The following is a 17,369-nucleotide window of genomic DNA, read 5'->3' as shown; positions in this document are numbered from 1 at the left end:
ATCCCCTCGTGTCCGTGTCCATGTCCATGTCCATGCACGGCCCACCCAGTTCAGGAAAAAGCCCCTACTTTTCGCCCTGGGAATGTTTCCGAAGAAGATGGGGTCGGGGCCGGGCCCCAGACTGCCAGCCCCCCACTCAAGCCTCCAGGGACGCCCCGATGTCCCATGGACGGGGGAAGGGCGGCCGCAGCCTCCCTGCTGTGGCTCAAGTCGGACCCGGGCCTGCGTCAAGGAATGGGGGGGTGCTGCGTGGTCCCCGCCGCATCCTCCCGCCTAGTCCTTCGTGCCCGTGGCTTCCGAGCTCTGGTAGCGATCGAGCCAGGACCCGAGGAGCGGGCAGTGCCCAGCCCACCCCTGTGGCATGCCGAGGGAGGTCGCCCGAAGGTGGGGGGGTGGGGCTGGATTCCTGGGGCTGGTGGGTGGCCAGGCTGGGAGGCGGGAGGGGGGACTGGGTGCGGTTCGCATTACAGAGGAGCTCCCCCCACCCCAGGCAGGCTCGGACGAGCTGCAGGGGGCTCTGCGGAAAGCGAGGCCGGCCCGCACTGCGGGAGGCTGCGCGCTCCCTGGGGGCGGGGCCCGGCCGGGACGGGGCTGGGGGCGGGGCCCGGCCGGGGCCAATGAGCGGGGCCGGCCGCCTGAGTGACGGGCGCGGCCCGCCCCCGGCCCGCCCCCGGCCCGCCGCCTCCGCCCCCTCGGTCCAGTCTCCTGCCTTCGCCTCCCCTTTCTCTCGCGGCTTCCTCTCCATCGGCATCTCGCTGCCTCCGCTCCGCCGCGGGCTCTGCCTCGGGGGCCGCCGGCCTGGGCGGCCCGCGCCCGCCGCCCCCGCTGCCCTCCCCGCTTCCTCCTGGGGGGCTCCTGCAGGCGGTAAGTGCCCCCGACCGGGGGGAGGCCTCGGGAATCGCGGGGCCCCCCACCCTCTTCTGGAAGCTTCCCGGGGGGAGGGGCCCTCCTGACCTCGGCCTTGGCCTCTGGGGCTCCCCGGGGTGGGGGTCCCGGGGTCCCGGGGGCTGCCAAGCCTCCTTGGTAACTAGTGACGCCACCGCTGACGCACGCGGTTAACTCCTTGTGGGCCCGCGGGGGAGGGGGGGGCTTCCTTACGTAACCCGAGCTGGGGGCGGGGAGGAGGGCCCTCCGCACCGGGATGGCCTCCGGGCCTCAGTTTCCCCGTCAGGCCCGTCTCCACTCGCAGGGGTTCCCCGGAGGGGTGCCCTCTAGCCGGATCCGAACCCAGGGCTCTCCGTCCCCCCCAGCTTTTCGTCTGTAGGGGGAGGGAGGCGGCCCGATGGCCCCCGCTAGGCGCTGGATGTACCCCGGGGGTGGTTGGGCGGGTTCCCCTGGGGGGTGAGGCGGCGTGGGGACAGAGGGCCTGGGTGCCTGCCTGCGGGCCTGCGTTCATTCATCCGGGAGGAGCCAGGAGGGTTCAGCCTGGTCCGCAGAAAGCGTGGGGGCGCCTTGGCCCCCTTCCCACGCGCGAGGGCGCCACGAGAGGACCAGAGCCGCTCCCAGAGGCGCCCGGGCTGGCAGCTGCCATCCAGCAGGTCTCCCACGAGTGGCAGGCGGCCGCTGCCCAGGGCGCTGTGCCGGCTGGACGGGGTGGCCTCTGAGGTTCCTTCCAACTCTGAGTTTCTGTGACTGGTTTGAAAGGGATCAGAGGTCATTTGGTCCAACCCTCTGCCTTCAAGCCAGACTGCCGCACCAATTCCGGACAGGGCGAGAGAAACCTGAAGCAGGTGAGCCGGGGAAACCTCAAGTAAGTGGCCTCCTCGTGGCCCGCCCAGTTCTGAGATCCTGGGATGTGGGGTTTGAGGCCAGGTCTCCTCCCTCCGGGCACCACCGAGCCTTTGGATGGGGGGAGGGGGGTTAGGAATACGCCCCACCTCTTCCCTGCAGTTTCGGTTTGAGACCCTGATAGAAGGGTTCCTAACCTGTATGACATACTGTGGTGAAGCCTGTGAACCCCTTCTCATAATCATATTGGAAACTGCTAAAGTAAAATCTGTAGGAGGACAAAGGAAATTACCAAAATGTTGAAAAAAATTCATAGCCCCCACCCCCGAAATCTAACCATGGACTCCATGTTAAAAACCCCTGCTCTGAAGCCTGGTTGAGAAAGAAATCTTTAGGTGATGTGACAGGTAGGAGTGAGCTGGTGATGGTCCCAGCTGCCTGACTGGTGCACAGATGAGCTGGAGGAACTCTAGCTGAGGGGCCAGTCTCTTGCCTAGAATGTCCTGGCCAGTCCCCGAAGACCCTTCTCTTATTCTGTGTTCATTCCCAGGGACCAGATGCAGGTGGGGAGCTTGGATGTGTTGCCCCTCACGCTAGGTGGGGAGGGAATGGTTTGGGGAGTGGCTCTGTAGTGGATAGCATGCTGGCTTTGGAGCTGGGAAAACTTAAGACCCTCTTATGTTTAATATTTTTAAATTTTGTTTTTTACTAGCCGAGTGGATCTGAGCAAGTTGTTTGGCCTTGCTAAGCCTGATTTTAAAGTAAGAATATGCATATACAAAGTGCTTTGGAAAGTTTACATAATTATATTATCACTGTCGTTATCTTTTCAGGAGGGCCTGACAACATCTTGTTCTCAGCGGTCTAGGCCAAAAAGATTGTTCCTGAGGTAAACCACTCAATGCCTTATTTCTCCCAATAAAATATTATACACACGTCACTTCTTGTGCCTTATTTCTCCCACCACAATAGCATACATATCACCTCTTCGCCTTACTTTTCTAGAACCATTGGTACTTGAGGCAGGAATTCCCTTTTTAAAAGAACCCCCCCTCCCTTTGGTCACCATGTTCCAAAACCATGAAGCACATCATGGACTGACCCTAGCAAAGAGCTCCTGTATAATACATGCTTCCCATCTTTGTTTCAGCTAGGAGGGCCAGGAGAGGAAAGAAGTCTGGCCCAATCGTGCTCTGCCGCCACCATCCAACAGCCATTGGAATTCTGTGGCTCCTGATCCCCTTGTAGTCAGAAACTGCCCTTATTGCCAATTGAGAGAAATCTCCTTTCAAAGCCCAGCCCTGGTGCCATCTCCCTGATAACTACTGAAGCACCAGTGTTTCCCCTCTCCACACATTACTTCATATCTACTTTCCTGGGAGCATGTTTTATTGGGCTAATGTAAATTCAAGGACAGAGATAACTCATTTTTGTTTTTTTTGTCTTATCTCCAGTTGGCATATGAGAGACATTTAATAAGTGTTTGTTGAATTAGTAAAGTTGTAGCAGCTAGAGAGTAGGATGGGCAGGGCCTGACCCAGCTGAGAAGGCTCAAGTACTGTCCATCCCCACTTTGTGTGGGTACTGCTCAGCACCAACCCATGCTTGAGCATAAGTAGTAACCTGTCTGGCTCTTCACCTCTGTTTGCTCCTGCCCCTTCATATCTTGTTGGTCCAAAGTATACTTAGTACGTATGCATTTACCCAGTCAGACTGTGGTTCCCATTCCTGTGCTACCAGCTAGTGAAGCACATAGTAGTTACAATTCTGTCCCAGTCACTAACTGGACATGTGATTTAACATGCATGTCAGTCAAAAGGCAACTATTAAGCCCTTACTATTTGCCAGAAATTGTGCCAAGTACTAGGGATTCAAAGAAAGGCAAATATGAGGTCCATGTGTTCGTGGCATGCAAAAAAGCCAGATACGTACATTTTAGGTCCTATGTATACATGTATTTACATACAAATGGACAGAAGGCACTAGCAGTGGGGTGGGGGAATGAGGAGAGGCCACCTGTTCTGTACCTTTTTACCATGTAGTATATAAGATCTAATGTAAATTGTGTGTAACGCAGTATGACTACATGAGAGGTAATGAGATATAGTAATTATACAATATAATAATGGCAAGCTTATAATAATTATCCAAAAGCTTCATGATAAAAAGACTTTGAAACCAGGAAGGCCAGGGAGAGGAAGTCTAGACTAGAACCAGCCCGCCCAAAGTCAGTGTGAACCCCAGGAAAGAATGCAGAGTTTAGAGTCAAGGACCAGTCCAGGTTCTGCTGTTTACCACACTGTGGTGCCTTGGGTTTCCCATTCTCTGACCTCAGTTTCTTTATCTGCGATATGGGCCAATAATACTTATCTATGTGCCTACTTCACAGGTTTGGTGTGATAATCAAATGAGATGATAGTTCATGAACTTTAACATACTCCATCAAGGAGGGCAGCTAAGTGGTGCAGTGGATAGAGCACCAGTGCAGGAGTCAGGAAGACCTGAGTTCAAATCTCACCTCAGACACTTGACACTCACTAACTGCGTGACCTTGGGCAAGTCACTTGACCCCAATTGTCTCATCCTGGGTCATCTCCAATCATCCTGAAGAATATCTGGTCACTGGATTCAGATGGCCCTGGAGAAGAAGTGAGACTGGTGACCTGCACAGCCCTCCCTCATTCAAAACAAAGTCAAGTGCAAGTCATGTCATTATTTCTCTGATGGCATGGTCTTCTTCGACAGCAAAGGATGAACACACACTCCGTCAAGGTCATCTGTTACTCTTACTAACTCAGAGTTAGTTGGAGATGGGGAGAAGGAAAGGAAATGGAGAGGCCAGAGAAAGATTGGGGGAACAAGTTGTCCCTGAGAGTTGAGTTGGAGAAGAATAGTTTAGATTCAACCTGACTTGGGAGATAGATGGGTGGATAAGATGACCTCTTGAATTTTCTGAAAAACCTCTCAACCCTATATATTCCTTAATGTGGGAATCTACAACCCTTATCATTGATGAGCAATATAGAAGACCAAAACTGAGAGGGCCCTTTAAGGATCATCCAGTACAACCAGCTCTTTACAAAACTGTATGGTGGAGGTGATAGTAGGTGACGTTTACTTCTATCAACTTGTTTGATCCTAGAAACGGCCGTTGATATATCATAAACCCCAGTTTAGAGATCGGGAAACCAAGGCTCTGAAGGGTGAGACGTATACAGCTAATAAGTATCAGAGTTGGGATTGATGTCAGGTCTCCCATCTTCTATAAGATGAAGGATTCATTTTATTTGGCACAGAAATAACAGTTCCAAACCACAAGGCTGTGGAAATCCAGGGATAGAGGCAGTCACATGGGTCAGGGTGAGAGTCAAAGGATCCCTAACATAAGCTTGCTTACTGTCATCTTTCTGGACCCCTCTGACCCTCCCTCTCCCAAGCCCTCCTCCCTCCATTCCTGGACTGTGGGGTCAGACTTATTTCTCCAGCAGTGGAGATGGCCTACACTGAGCCAGCCACCCTCTCCTGTCCTATCCCTTTATGCCTCATGACATGTGTGTGTGTGTGTGTGTTCGTCCTTCATTGTCGAAGAAGACCATGCCATCAGAGAAATAATGACATGACTTGCACTTGACTTTGTTTTGAGTGAGGGAGGGCTGTGCAGGTCACCAGCCTCACTTCTCCTCCAGAGCCATCTGAATCCATATTCATTGGCATATGCTGGTGAAACGGATTATCCAGACCTGCTCAGAGCTTGTGGAATCCTCCCCTCCTCTTCCACCATTCCCTCCACTGGTGCAGATTGCAATCCATTCGTGCCCTCTCACCCAGGGAGCTTCTGATCATTGCTCTACTATAGATGGGTGCCCCACGTGCTGCAGGACTTTAAGTTTTCTCCCATTTTGTAAGCCCCAAGGGCTGTCCACGCCTCTCTCTTGCTACACTCCTGGCTCCCTGCCTTGTCCAATCACATAATTTTGTATTTTGGCACTTCTATGGCTCTGGGGCATCCTCTGAGTCCTTATGGTGCAGAACATAATCCATCCAGACCTTGAAGAAGACCCAAAGATGTGAACGTGCTTAGAACCCAAAGTGACTTTACAAGTGATTTCTTCCAGTCTACTCATTCTACAGATAGGTAACCCCAGGCCCAGTGAAGGGAAGGGGAAAGGGAGCAAACGTTTAATAAGCACCTACTATGTGTCAGGCAGTGCTGCACTTTACAGATATTATCTATGATTCTCACAACAGCTTCCCTCCCCATAGGTGTTATTATACTCCCTGTTTTGCAGCTGAGGAAACCAAGGCAGACAGAGGTTAAGTGACTTGCCCAGGATCACACAGCTTGTAAGTGTCTGAGGTCAGATTTGAGCTCACAAAGATGAGTCTTCCTGACTCCAAGTCCAGTGCTCTATCCATTGGGACATCTCTTGACATGAAATAACTTATCCAAGGTTGAACAGGTAATTCATGTCAGACTGGATTAAAACACTGACTTTCTATCCATCCTTTTTCACATGATACTCCAGCTGAGACTCAGTTTCCCTATCTGCAAAATGAGAAGGACTAGGCTAGAGTTTCTCAGTTTCTTTCTAACTCTAAACCCTCTACCTCAATGATTCCTTCCCCTTCAGAAAATGGACTTCCTAAGGACAAAGATTCTCATTAGAATAGTGAGGAACCTTGACTCCGCCCTCTCTTTCCCTACCTTCCTCAGAGTGCCCTACATGGAAAGCATTCTCCATAAAGGTTGTCCACTGGCAGATAGTCTGACAGACTGAGTGACTTCCCCTGGGACGAGGTTTGAAAAATAACCTTCTGTTATCTGAATCATGTGATCTTCCTAGCACTGAGTGGGAACAGATCTACACAGCACCCCCCAGCTAATTCCCTCCTACAAGGAACCATCTCAGCCCTGCTCCTTACTGCTCTAGACAATCGACAAAATTTGAGGAGGTCACGATCTCCTCTGCCTCACCTTCTTATGGCAAGACTGAGTTCCAAACAGTGGTGTGCTGACAAATGTTTTGGAGACTAGTGTAAGCGCAGCATATTTTTAAAGTTTAATCCACACTGTTTTTTCCATTGCTTTCTTCCCCCAACAATCAACAAATTAAATTAAACCCTAATTTGCAGTTTGGATATCCAAAATGTATATACTCACACTGAAAATGTAATAATTCGCTATCCCTGGTTCAAGCTGGCTCCAGCACACCCCTGTCCCCACCTTCCCTTCCCATTCTCAGCTTCCTTCCATATCCCATAATGTAGCAGATTTCTACCAATAAGAAACAAGATTTAGTGGATAGACCACTGGATCCAGAGTCAGGAAGATACAGATCTAAATCCCATCTCTAACACTAGCCATGTAACTCTGGGGGAGCCACTTAACCTCCCTGAGACTCAGTTTCCTTCCTGTAAAATAATAATTCCTGTAGATAATCATGCTGTAGAATTGCTGTATGTAAAGCACTTCACAAGTTATAAATTGCTTCAAGATTTTCAGTGCCCTTTCCTTCCAGTAGCCCAGGGATGTAGAAATGCAAACGTTACTATCTTCATCTTACAAATAAGGAACCTCGGGGTCAGTGGATCTCACACCTACTAAGTGTCAGACTCAAGCCCATGTTCTCACTCTGAGTTCTGTCCTCTTTTCCCTAAATAACACTGATGGACATTGGTCAACCAGAAAGGGATGAGAGAAACTTTGCATTGGGCGAGTCCTGGTTCTTATCCTGACTTTAACATTAAGTCACTGGGGGACTTTGAACAAATTGTTTTAACTTTTGGAGCCTCAGTTTCCATATCTGCAAACTGAAGTCAAAGTGCTTAAGTCCTTGTTATATGCTGAGGACAGACTGAGGGGAGACACACAGATTAAATAAAATAGTTCTTGTCCTGGAGCTTCCAAAACAGGAAAGGAAAGAACACAAAATCCTCATCCTTGAAGAGTTTATAATCTTGTTTGTGACACAAACTCATACACATTACAAAATGGAGGGGAAAAAAGACTGTGTAATACTACAATCAAAATACCCCTGAATGTGATTTGATTCAATTCAATTTAATTCAATAGTAACACACCGGACATTGTGCTAAATGCTAGGTACAGAAAAGCAAAATGGCATTTAAAATGTTTTATGGTTTGCAAAGTGCTTTAAGAATATTATCTTCACAACAATGCTGGAAGGTAGGTGTCGTTATCACTCCCATTTTACAGTTGAGGAAAGGAATGCAAACAGAGGGCAAGCGAATTTTCCAGGGTCACACAGCTAGTAAATGTCTGAGGCTGGATTTGGAGTTTTCGCCATTACAGCTGCAGCACTCCATCCACCACCTAGCTGCCTCCTCACGGGCAAAGTGAGGGGGCTGGACTCATAACATAGAGGGGATAATGCCCAATTTGGAGTTAGAGGTCCTGAGTTCAAACCTCACTGCTGTCTTTTATGAGCTGTGTTACCCTGAGAAAGTTACTTAACTTCTCAGTTTCTTCATTTATGAAATCGGTACAATGGTGGCACCATTTCAGGATGATGAGAGTGAAGGAAAACACAGAGGGAAAACAATCATCTCCAAGGTCTTTGGACACTGGGACTGTTCTAGATTTGGGATGCGCTCAGCTCAGGGGTGGGGGTGAGTTATTTGAGGATAGAGAGATCTTCCCTCCTCCTCTTCCCTCCCCAGCCCCCAGCATCCTGCTCTCAGTCTGTGTTTTGGAGAAGGGGGTACCTCAGACAAACAGCATTCACTCCCCAGCTGTCACCTCCCAGCAGTCTGAATTGTCAATTTCCTGGCAATCACACTCTGGCTTTTATTTAATCAATTTGCTTGTACTGAGTATAAGAAAAAGAAAGAAAAAAGGAAAAGGGGAAAAACATTCCTCCCTCCCATCAAGCATCTTCCCAGAGACCTAACAAGAAGAAACCCAGGAAGAAAGAAACTACAGTAAATTGCTGAAGTCATGGCTTTTAAAAATCTCCAGTTTTACTGGCTTTTGGTCTGAGACGTCATCAGCCTGGGGGCCAATGGTTACTCGTTTCTGTCGGATGCAGTGATAGGCCCCTCTTTAAGGAGACTATTCTTGCTTCAAGGTCATTTGGTTCCAAGCTTGTGAGACGTGGGAATGTGGGGGGTGGGTTGGGATTCCTTGACTGCCTGGCTTGGGGAGGCAGGTCCATCCCTTATAGAATGTCAGCGTCCAACCCTTTCATCTTGCAGAAGTAATGCAAGAATTCTTGACTCGCACTTTCCTCAACACACACACACACACACACACACACACACACACACACACACACACACACATAACTTAATAACTTTTTGGGTATAGTTCTAAATAACTTTCTAGAATAAGTGGACAAATTCCTAGCCAACAGGGCATTAACATGCCTTCTTTTCATATGCTCTCCATCAGTTTCTTCACCCCTTCTTACTTTTCAGGTCTTCTTACACCGTTCTCCCTTCTAAATCCTCTGTACTCCAGTGAAATGGGTGCCCTTGACGTTCCTCAAACAAGAAACTCTGTCTCTCAGTTTGGGGCATTTTCACTGATTGTCCCCCATGCCTAGAACCGCCCCCTCCTCTTCTTTGTCTCCTAGCATGTTCCTTTCACATCTCAACTAAAGTCCCACATTCTGCTAGAAATCTTTAGTGCCTTCCCTCTACTGATAATCTCCAACTTATTCTGACCATATCTTAATTGTACATAACTGTTTACATGTTGCCTCTCCCATTTGATTGTAAGTTCCTAGTTTTTATTTTTTATTTTCTTTGTATGCTCAGCACTTGGCACAGGGCCTGGCATACAGTATATGCTTAATAAATGCTTATTGATTTCCTTGTAAATTTCTTCTCCTGCTACCTTCTAATTGAAAAAGAAAAAGAAAATTCTTGGAACAAATATGCACTGTCAGGCAAACAAAATTTGCGTGTTGACCATGTCTAGCAAATATCACATAATAGTCCTGAATGGACTTATTTTCCCCTAACAATAAATGCCCTGAGAGCAGGGTTGGTGTGCCTTGCACATAGTAGGTATTTTATAAATATTTGTTGAAATGAACCACTTTGGAATATCTGAAAATTAAAAATAACTCATGTGGGCACTAAGCTTATTTTTCCTTCACACTAGCAAGGTAAAAATTCTCTTAAACCAATTAACTATGAGGATGAGATTCTTCCAAGGTCTTGAACATCTATCAGCCTAGAACCATCAAAAAGTGGGCGAAAGCTCTATTCATTGAAGCAGGTCCTCTAACAGCCTCTATTTGGTGAACCTTTGGAAGCAACTCATTTGAAGACTACATACTTGAAAATGATTTTTAAAAATTCAAGTCTTTTCTAAAATTTTGTAACTTCACTTCTCATGTGCCTCAGTGGTTCTCCCTGATTCTTTAAAGTGAGTCTTCAGATGCATGTGGCATTCTATTTCATTGGGAATTCTGGGTCCAGACCAATATCCTTTTCTAAAGGAGAATTTGAGAATTGACAGCCAGCAACAGTGCATTCATTTCCAGGCAAGGCCGAAAGAAAGAAGAGTCTCTGACTAGAATGTCACAATTTGAACTAAGACACAGCTCCCATCCCAATCACTCTCCTCCCTTAGAAGACAAAAACCCACCTTAGAACATTTGAAGTGGTAACACTAGACAACGACTTGGGCTTTTTATTGTTTTCTAGCATTTTCTAATGTTAGTATTATAACACTACCTACCCTGGCTCCCGCTGTCCCAAGGACAGGTATGTCACATTTCATCCCTCCCCAGAGTTCTCCAAGACCCTGGGGTATCTAAGGTCTGGTTCCAGCATCCACATCCAAAGATGTGCCCTCAGGTATAAGCAAGCCCTGAGCTCCAATTCATTTAATCCTTTAATAGGTTAGCTTTTACGAAGAAATATTTACTTCAAAGATATATTATAATAACCAGCTTAACTCAGTTCTTACATAACACAATCCCAGATTCTACATCCAAAGTCCCCTTGGGTTTGAGTCCCAGACACCCTGGCTTCTCAAGGCTTCAGTGCTGGGCTGGCTGACTGTCACATTCTGCCTAGAATCCTGGCTCCAAGGTTGCTATAACATGAGCTCCTGATGTAGTGGGGATTATTGCCTACATATGAAACAGGAAAAATGAAACAGAAAAGAAACAAAAATACCACAGACCCATTTCTCAGAACCAAAGGATAAAAGAAGAGAAGAAGAGGAAGGTATTCCCCGATTCAATTCATGGAACCTACACTGTGGGTGAACTATAGTCTATCTTTATGCTGTGGATGTAGCAGAAAACAAGGTAAGACTGTCCCAGGGAGCCACTTTTAAAAACAGCTCCATAGCCAATTGAAGGAGGCCACTCCCATAGATGTGGTAGGCAATCTGGGCATGTGCCATGCATGTCCTATTATACTCTATTGCCACATGCTGATCCACAGAAGTGATTCTCTATGCCTTTGGCATGGTAGAAGGCACATAGTAGGAATTTCATAAACATTTATCAACTGATAAATGTCTTTTGTTTTTGCACAACATTCATTTCTGGAAATACCCTCTCCTTTCCTTGCTTCCACCTTGGATCTGAACTCTACCGTGTAACAAAGAAAAGAAGTTAAACAAAAACACCGGATAGAGCCACTTTGTCTAAGAATATATACAAATTCTTCCAGCATAACAAATTTGACAATCATTGTTATCAATGATTCATTCAGCTAACATTGATGACCTGCGTAAAACACTGAAGATGATATGAACGTAAGTGGGGCCAACTATCCACTTAGCCCCATCCATTTATCAGATGAGAACACGTCTTTTTTCCTCACTAGGTGACTTGGTCACTACTGCTGGGGCCTGCATAAGACCAGCAGGCTCCTGGGGATTAGAGAAAGTGACCAAGTCAGGGAGACTGGGCCAGCCAACCTCTAAAGAAGCCACTTGGGGGAGGGGGAGGAGTAAGGAGCATCTCACCCTCCTCTGTCCCAGTTCCCTTTACTCTCAAACCACAGGTGACTGTTCTGGGGCCATCACCAGGCATCCTGGCTTACGTCTTGCCACTGGACTCAGATGACTCTGGAGTAAAGAGTGAGGCTGATGATGACTTTGTGCAACTCTGCCGCACTTAAATCCAAGTCACTTGCAACTCAAGACATCATTATGTCATTGTGCCTTTTCAAGAGCAAAGATTGAACAACCACTGGAAGACTGTGTGAACTTTGAAAGTCTAGAGGGGGGTAGGAAACCTGTGGCCTTAAGGTCACATGTAGCCTGCTAAATCCTTAAGTGTGGCCTTTGAACTGAATTCATATCTTACAGAACAAAGCATGACCAACAGCCTTCTACATCCTTAAGTGTGGTCTTAATGGATTCAGTCAAAAGACCACACCTAAGGCTTTAAAAGGCCATTGCACATTCTTTGCAGCTACACTCAGATATAATATGGGGACTTTAGGAATGTCCTCGGCTATATCCATTTCTCTCTGTTTCCAAGGCACCTCTTTTTATGAGAGGGGATCATGATTTCACATCTACCTCAAAACCTGGCACATAGTAAAGTACTTAATAAGCACTTGTTTCCTTTCTTTCCTTTGCCACATATGATTTTTAATTTGAAACCTTATCTCTTTGGAATCTATATGTACTCATGGAAGAGAGTGTCACAGATTTGATTTGATTTTTTTGTGGGGGAAGTTCTTAATAATTTTTCTTACTATACTGCCTATGCAAATAGCCCTTTCTGAAAACTAATTAATTCTGGCTAATTCATATCAACTGATAATCATGGGTGGAACACCATAGTGCTGGGGGCTGAGCTATAAAACTAGAAAAGACACCTCCAATCCCTTTGGGGTTATTCCTAGAACCATAAGGGGAAATGTAGTAGATACAAGTTACCCAACTTGTTAGTGCAAGTGGGAATTGGAGTAGTCACTCCAGAGCATGTGCTATGCAAAGATTTTAATAGAAAAGAGTACCTGCCCTCAAGGAGCTAATAGTCTGGTTGGAGAAAGCTACAGAAATAAGGGACATGAGGCAGAATGTGGCTCAATGCTGTCTTGCCTTGAATTGGCATAAACAAGTTAGGAGCTTGGATGAGGGAGGAATAATTTCTGCCTAGGGATAGATATGGAAGGCTTTATAGAAGGAGTGCCGACTGAAACGGACCTTGAAGGTTGACTAAGATTTCTCTCGGTAGAGACAGAAAAAATTTCAGGCAGAGGGTAAAGAAAAAGCAAAGCCTCAAAGAGAGGAAAGTGCAAGGTTTGACCAGGGAGAGATGAGTGAATCTCTTTTCTTGTGTGAGTGTTGCTATCCTATACAGCGCTTCTTAAACTGAAATTTCTTTTTTTTAAAAATTAATTTATTTGCTTTTAGTTTTCAACAATCACTTCCACAAATTTTAAAATTTTTCCTCCTCCTTCCTCAAGACAGCATGCCATCTCATATGGGTTCTAAAACATATACATTTTTATTACACACATTTTCACATTAAACTGAAATCTGGCAATAGGAAAAGGTGTCTGAACATGCAACAAACAGAAATTAATTAAAACTCAAACACATAAATATTCCAAGGTGTTTCTGGCAGCCTTGCTCATGTTGCATGGGGCAGCTTCACTGCAGCATTGGTTTTGAACACAAACCACAAACTGTGTATGCCCTTAGGGCACACAATGCCAACAAACATTGCTGAAATGGGAAAAGGGGTCTCCAGTGGAAAAAGTTTAAGAAGGTCCCCTCTATGATGATGCTCATTTCATCTTCCCTTAATCTCCATTGGAAAAGAAAAAGGAAAACAAAGCCTTTATAACTCAAATTTACATTCAAACAAAATTTCCTACTTTGGCTATATTTGAACATATGTCTTATTCTGTACCCTATGTTCATCGCCCCTCTGTCAGAATGTGGGTGGCATGGGTCATCATCTGCCCTCTGGAATGTGTTGGCCCATGCATTATCAGAGTCTTCAATCACTTTATCTTTCTGAGTTCTGTCAAATAAGTGAGTTGGACTAGGTGATCTCTAAGACCCTTCTATCTGCTCCTCTCTGTTCCAAAGACCATGACTAGATCAGAGAGGTCCGGAGAAACTTTGGGGATTCACATGGCTGCAGCCAACTGGGCAAATGGGAACAGAGAATGTCTTCTACAGTGTTCAAGGCTCTTTCCTCTGCCATTTCATTCACCCAAGTCTGCTCATGTTCCCATCTGTTTGCACAATACCCAGTCTGCAACAATCGGGCATATTCAATGTGCCAGGAATTAATGACCATGTCCATCTGTCTGTTACAAATCTGCTGTGGACAGTGGCAGGAGGACAGAAGGAACTCAGATGCCACTGTGTCTTTCAGTCCTTCTGTTTAGTTGCCAAAGTCCTCTTGTCAAGTGATGCCAATGTGTCTGCAGTCAGCATCCTCTTTTCACTAACCATTATCAACCCAAGAGTCTAAAAAGGCAGAAGATGCTATGGCCGACCCTTAACAAAGGGGATAGAAGGCTCCTCTTATATCTTCCCCCTTGTGAATATTTGTAGTCCCTGAAAATTATATTGGGGTACACTAGTACCAGGAAGCAGCCAGGTGGCCCAGCAGATAGAGCATTAGGTCTGGAGTCAAGAAGACCTGAATTCAATTTGGCCTCAGACACTTACTTGCTGTGTGACCCTGGGCAAGACACTTAACCTCTGTTTATCTTAATCTACTGGAGACAGAAATGGCAAACCATTCTAGTATCTTTGGCAAGATAACCCCATGGACAGTCCATAGAGCCATGAAGAGTTGGATACGACTGAATGAACAATACTGGTGCCTCTGTAGCATATATTATTTATTTCTAGATTAGACTGATTTCTTTGGAAAGTAAGGGGGTTGGAATTGACAACATCCAAGGTCCTTTCCAGTTCTAAATCTACGACACTATGAAACACATCCAGACAGGTTTAGGAACTTGTCCAAAGTCAGCCAGTCGGTGTCAAAGGCTGGACTCAAACCTAGGTTTTCCTGACTGAGGCAGGCTTTCTACCTACTATACCATATTGCTTCTACAAACATACATCTAAAAAACATGATATCAATTTCCTAAGTGTACAACATAAGCATCATAAATGAGTATATAACAGTCATAGGAAATTATCCAAACTACAGAGAAAAGCGTGTAACATGTACACACATCTTAGCGTTCAGGGCCAACAAACCCAGCCAAAGCTGTCTCACCCTGTGCTTTGGGATTACATAGTATGTGTGATAATGTTGTGTATGGTAGACCAGAAATATACATCTCACACAGTACATGACACTTAGAATGACATTATAGGGTAGCAATATGAATCAGACCCATAGAACATGTGAAGAAACACAACACACATGTGTAGCAATAACATATTAGCATGTATGATGACAAAGAATAATTCAACTAGAAGAGTATATGTAGAGCACAGATACACTTTATAATGTGTACCATATGTTGCAGTTACACATAAAGCCCATTTCATGTCCTCTAGTAATGGATTTCATCTGACTCCATGCATCACCACTTCCTCCACTGTTCTCAAAGCACCATAAGTTATTAACTCAATCATCGTTGGCCAAAAAGTCCTGGTGCTGCTCATGTAAATTCTTGTCTTGTGGATGGCCAAAGTTGGCTATCACTGTCTTGAGAGAAAATTGCCCCTCCCCAATCTGAGGGTTAACTTTGTCTCAAGACAGTGGGTTGGGACAGCTGTGGCTGAGTTCTTTGACCCATTACCCTAAGATACAATTAGTTTCTTAATCTGAATCCTCTTCTTCAGAGTTGTTATAAGCCCTACAAATGCTCAATGAGATCTCTAAGCTCCATTGACTAGTTCTCCATCCTTCTTGTCTTACTGTTCACAAGGGAGTCCAGCTAACTTCCCAAAAGGCAATCGGGGTTGTAATAGAAAGGAAGGAACAAACTTATGATGCTCAAGTTCACTGCCAAGAACTTTGGCCAAGGAAGGAAGAAGCTATCTGCATCCAGAAAAAGGACTGATAAGTAGAAGTATGTGTAGAATGTACACATTTGTGTCTAATGGTAGCCATCTCTAGGGAAAGGAGAAAAAAAGGGGAAAAAAGAAAGTTACCTGATAACTCTTTTATATATTTTAAAAGAATAGCAAGTCATACATAACAGATTTGCAGGCTCATGTGCAATCATCTTTTTTTCTATCTTACTATGTTATGGAAATGCTTGTTTTATTTCTGAAATTCAGAATAAAATTTTAATTCTAAAATAAATTTAAATAAATGTAAAATATTTAAAATATTAAAATAAATTTAAAATAAAATTTTAAAATTAAAAAAACTTGGTGAGTAGGGAACACATGGATAGAATAATGGATAACTATCCTATACCAAGTAGGGGAAATATTGTCCATTCTATAAGATAGGCTTGGAGAAAGATCAAAAATTTGTTTGGTCAATATAGTGGAACCTCCCATTGCCTGGTGTGGAGTTAGGTGGACTCCTTGTTGAGAGAGATAGACGGATGGATGGAGAGACAGATAGATAAGCTAGATTAATTGGGCCAACATTTATCATGTGCCAGGTACTGTGTTAAGCTAGGAATACAAATAAAGACAAGCAGAATGCCCATCAGTTGGAAAATGACTGAAGAAGTTATGGTAGATGAATTGTATTGTAAGAAACGATGAGAGGGACAGTTTCAGAAAAACCCGGGAAGACTTATATGAACTGATACAGCATGAAATAAACAGAACCAGGGGGATGATTTATGCAGTAACAACAATACTGAAAAGACAAGCAACTTCGGAACATTTAGGAGCTCTGATTAAGATAATGGAACCAACCACAGTTCCAAAAGATCCATGATGAAACATGCTGTCCACCTCATGATAGAGAACTGATAGACACAGAAGTAGATTGAATTATATATGTGTATGTATTATGTAAACATATATGTAGGTACATACATATTCATAAATACACACATATGGGTACATACATATACATGTGGATGTGTCTAAAAGCAGCAATTTGTTTTGTTTGACTACACATATTTATAATGGGTTTTATTTTTCCTGCTTTCTTGTTAGGTAAAGAGAGAGAGTCTGGAACTAAAACTAAAATAAATATGAATTAAAAAACAACAAATACAAACAAACAAAATAGTACCTACCCTCAATATTTTAATCAGGGATGACAAAACATAAAGGAGACCTGAAGATCATGTTGAATCTGCAGTTGGCAGCATGACACGGTGTAGAGAAGCCTGGGAAGACCTGGTGATCAGAAAGATGAAAGAAAAACTCACCAAGTGGAGCCAAGTGACCCAAGGTCAGAACCCAAGGTTAGGAAGAAAAGAGGGGTGGAAAGTTAGCCAGATGGCTCTGAAAGATCCTAGTAATCATTGTCAGGGCTAGATAGTGACTTTGAAGGAAGGGAATCACATGAAGAAGATAAGGGTTGTTGTGAAGATGCAATGAGATAGTATTTGTAACGTTCTTTGCAAACCTTTGAGTATATTGATGCTAGTTATTAGCTATTAACCTGGAGTCCACGAACTTGGATGAGAAGAAAATAACATTTTTAAAAAAATTTTCACTCACCTCTACCTGAAATGAGTATTTCCTTCAACTACGAAAGTAGGCAACTGAGATTATTCTGAAAAGGGGTCCCTAC

General features: G+C 45.0%; 1 long non-coding RNA gene across 1 annotated transcript; it reads left to right on the top strand.

The window, feature by feature from the left end:
- Positions 1–1,640: 1,640 nt before the first annotated feature.
- LOC140521723 (uncharacterized) lies at positions 1,641–2,668 on the top strand. The gene is made up of 2 exons (XR_011973036.1): positions 1,641–1,730; positions 2,562–2,668. It is a non-coding gene; the product is annotated as an uncharacterized lncRNA (long non-coding RNA).
- Positions 2,669–17,369: the final 14,701 nt, after the last annotated feature.

The sequence above is a fragment of the Notamacropus eugenii genome, chromosome 1, assembly GCF_028372415.1.
Source record: "Notamacropus eugenii isolate mMacEug1 chromosome 1, mMacEug1.pri_v2, whole genome shotgun sequence".
Lineage (NCBI taxonomy): Eukaryota > Metazoa > Chordata > Mammalia > Diprotodontia > Macropodidae > Notamacropus > Notamacropus eugenii.
Note: the sequence above shows the minus strand (reverse complement) of the source record. Positions and strands in the feature narration are given on the sequence as shown.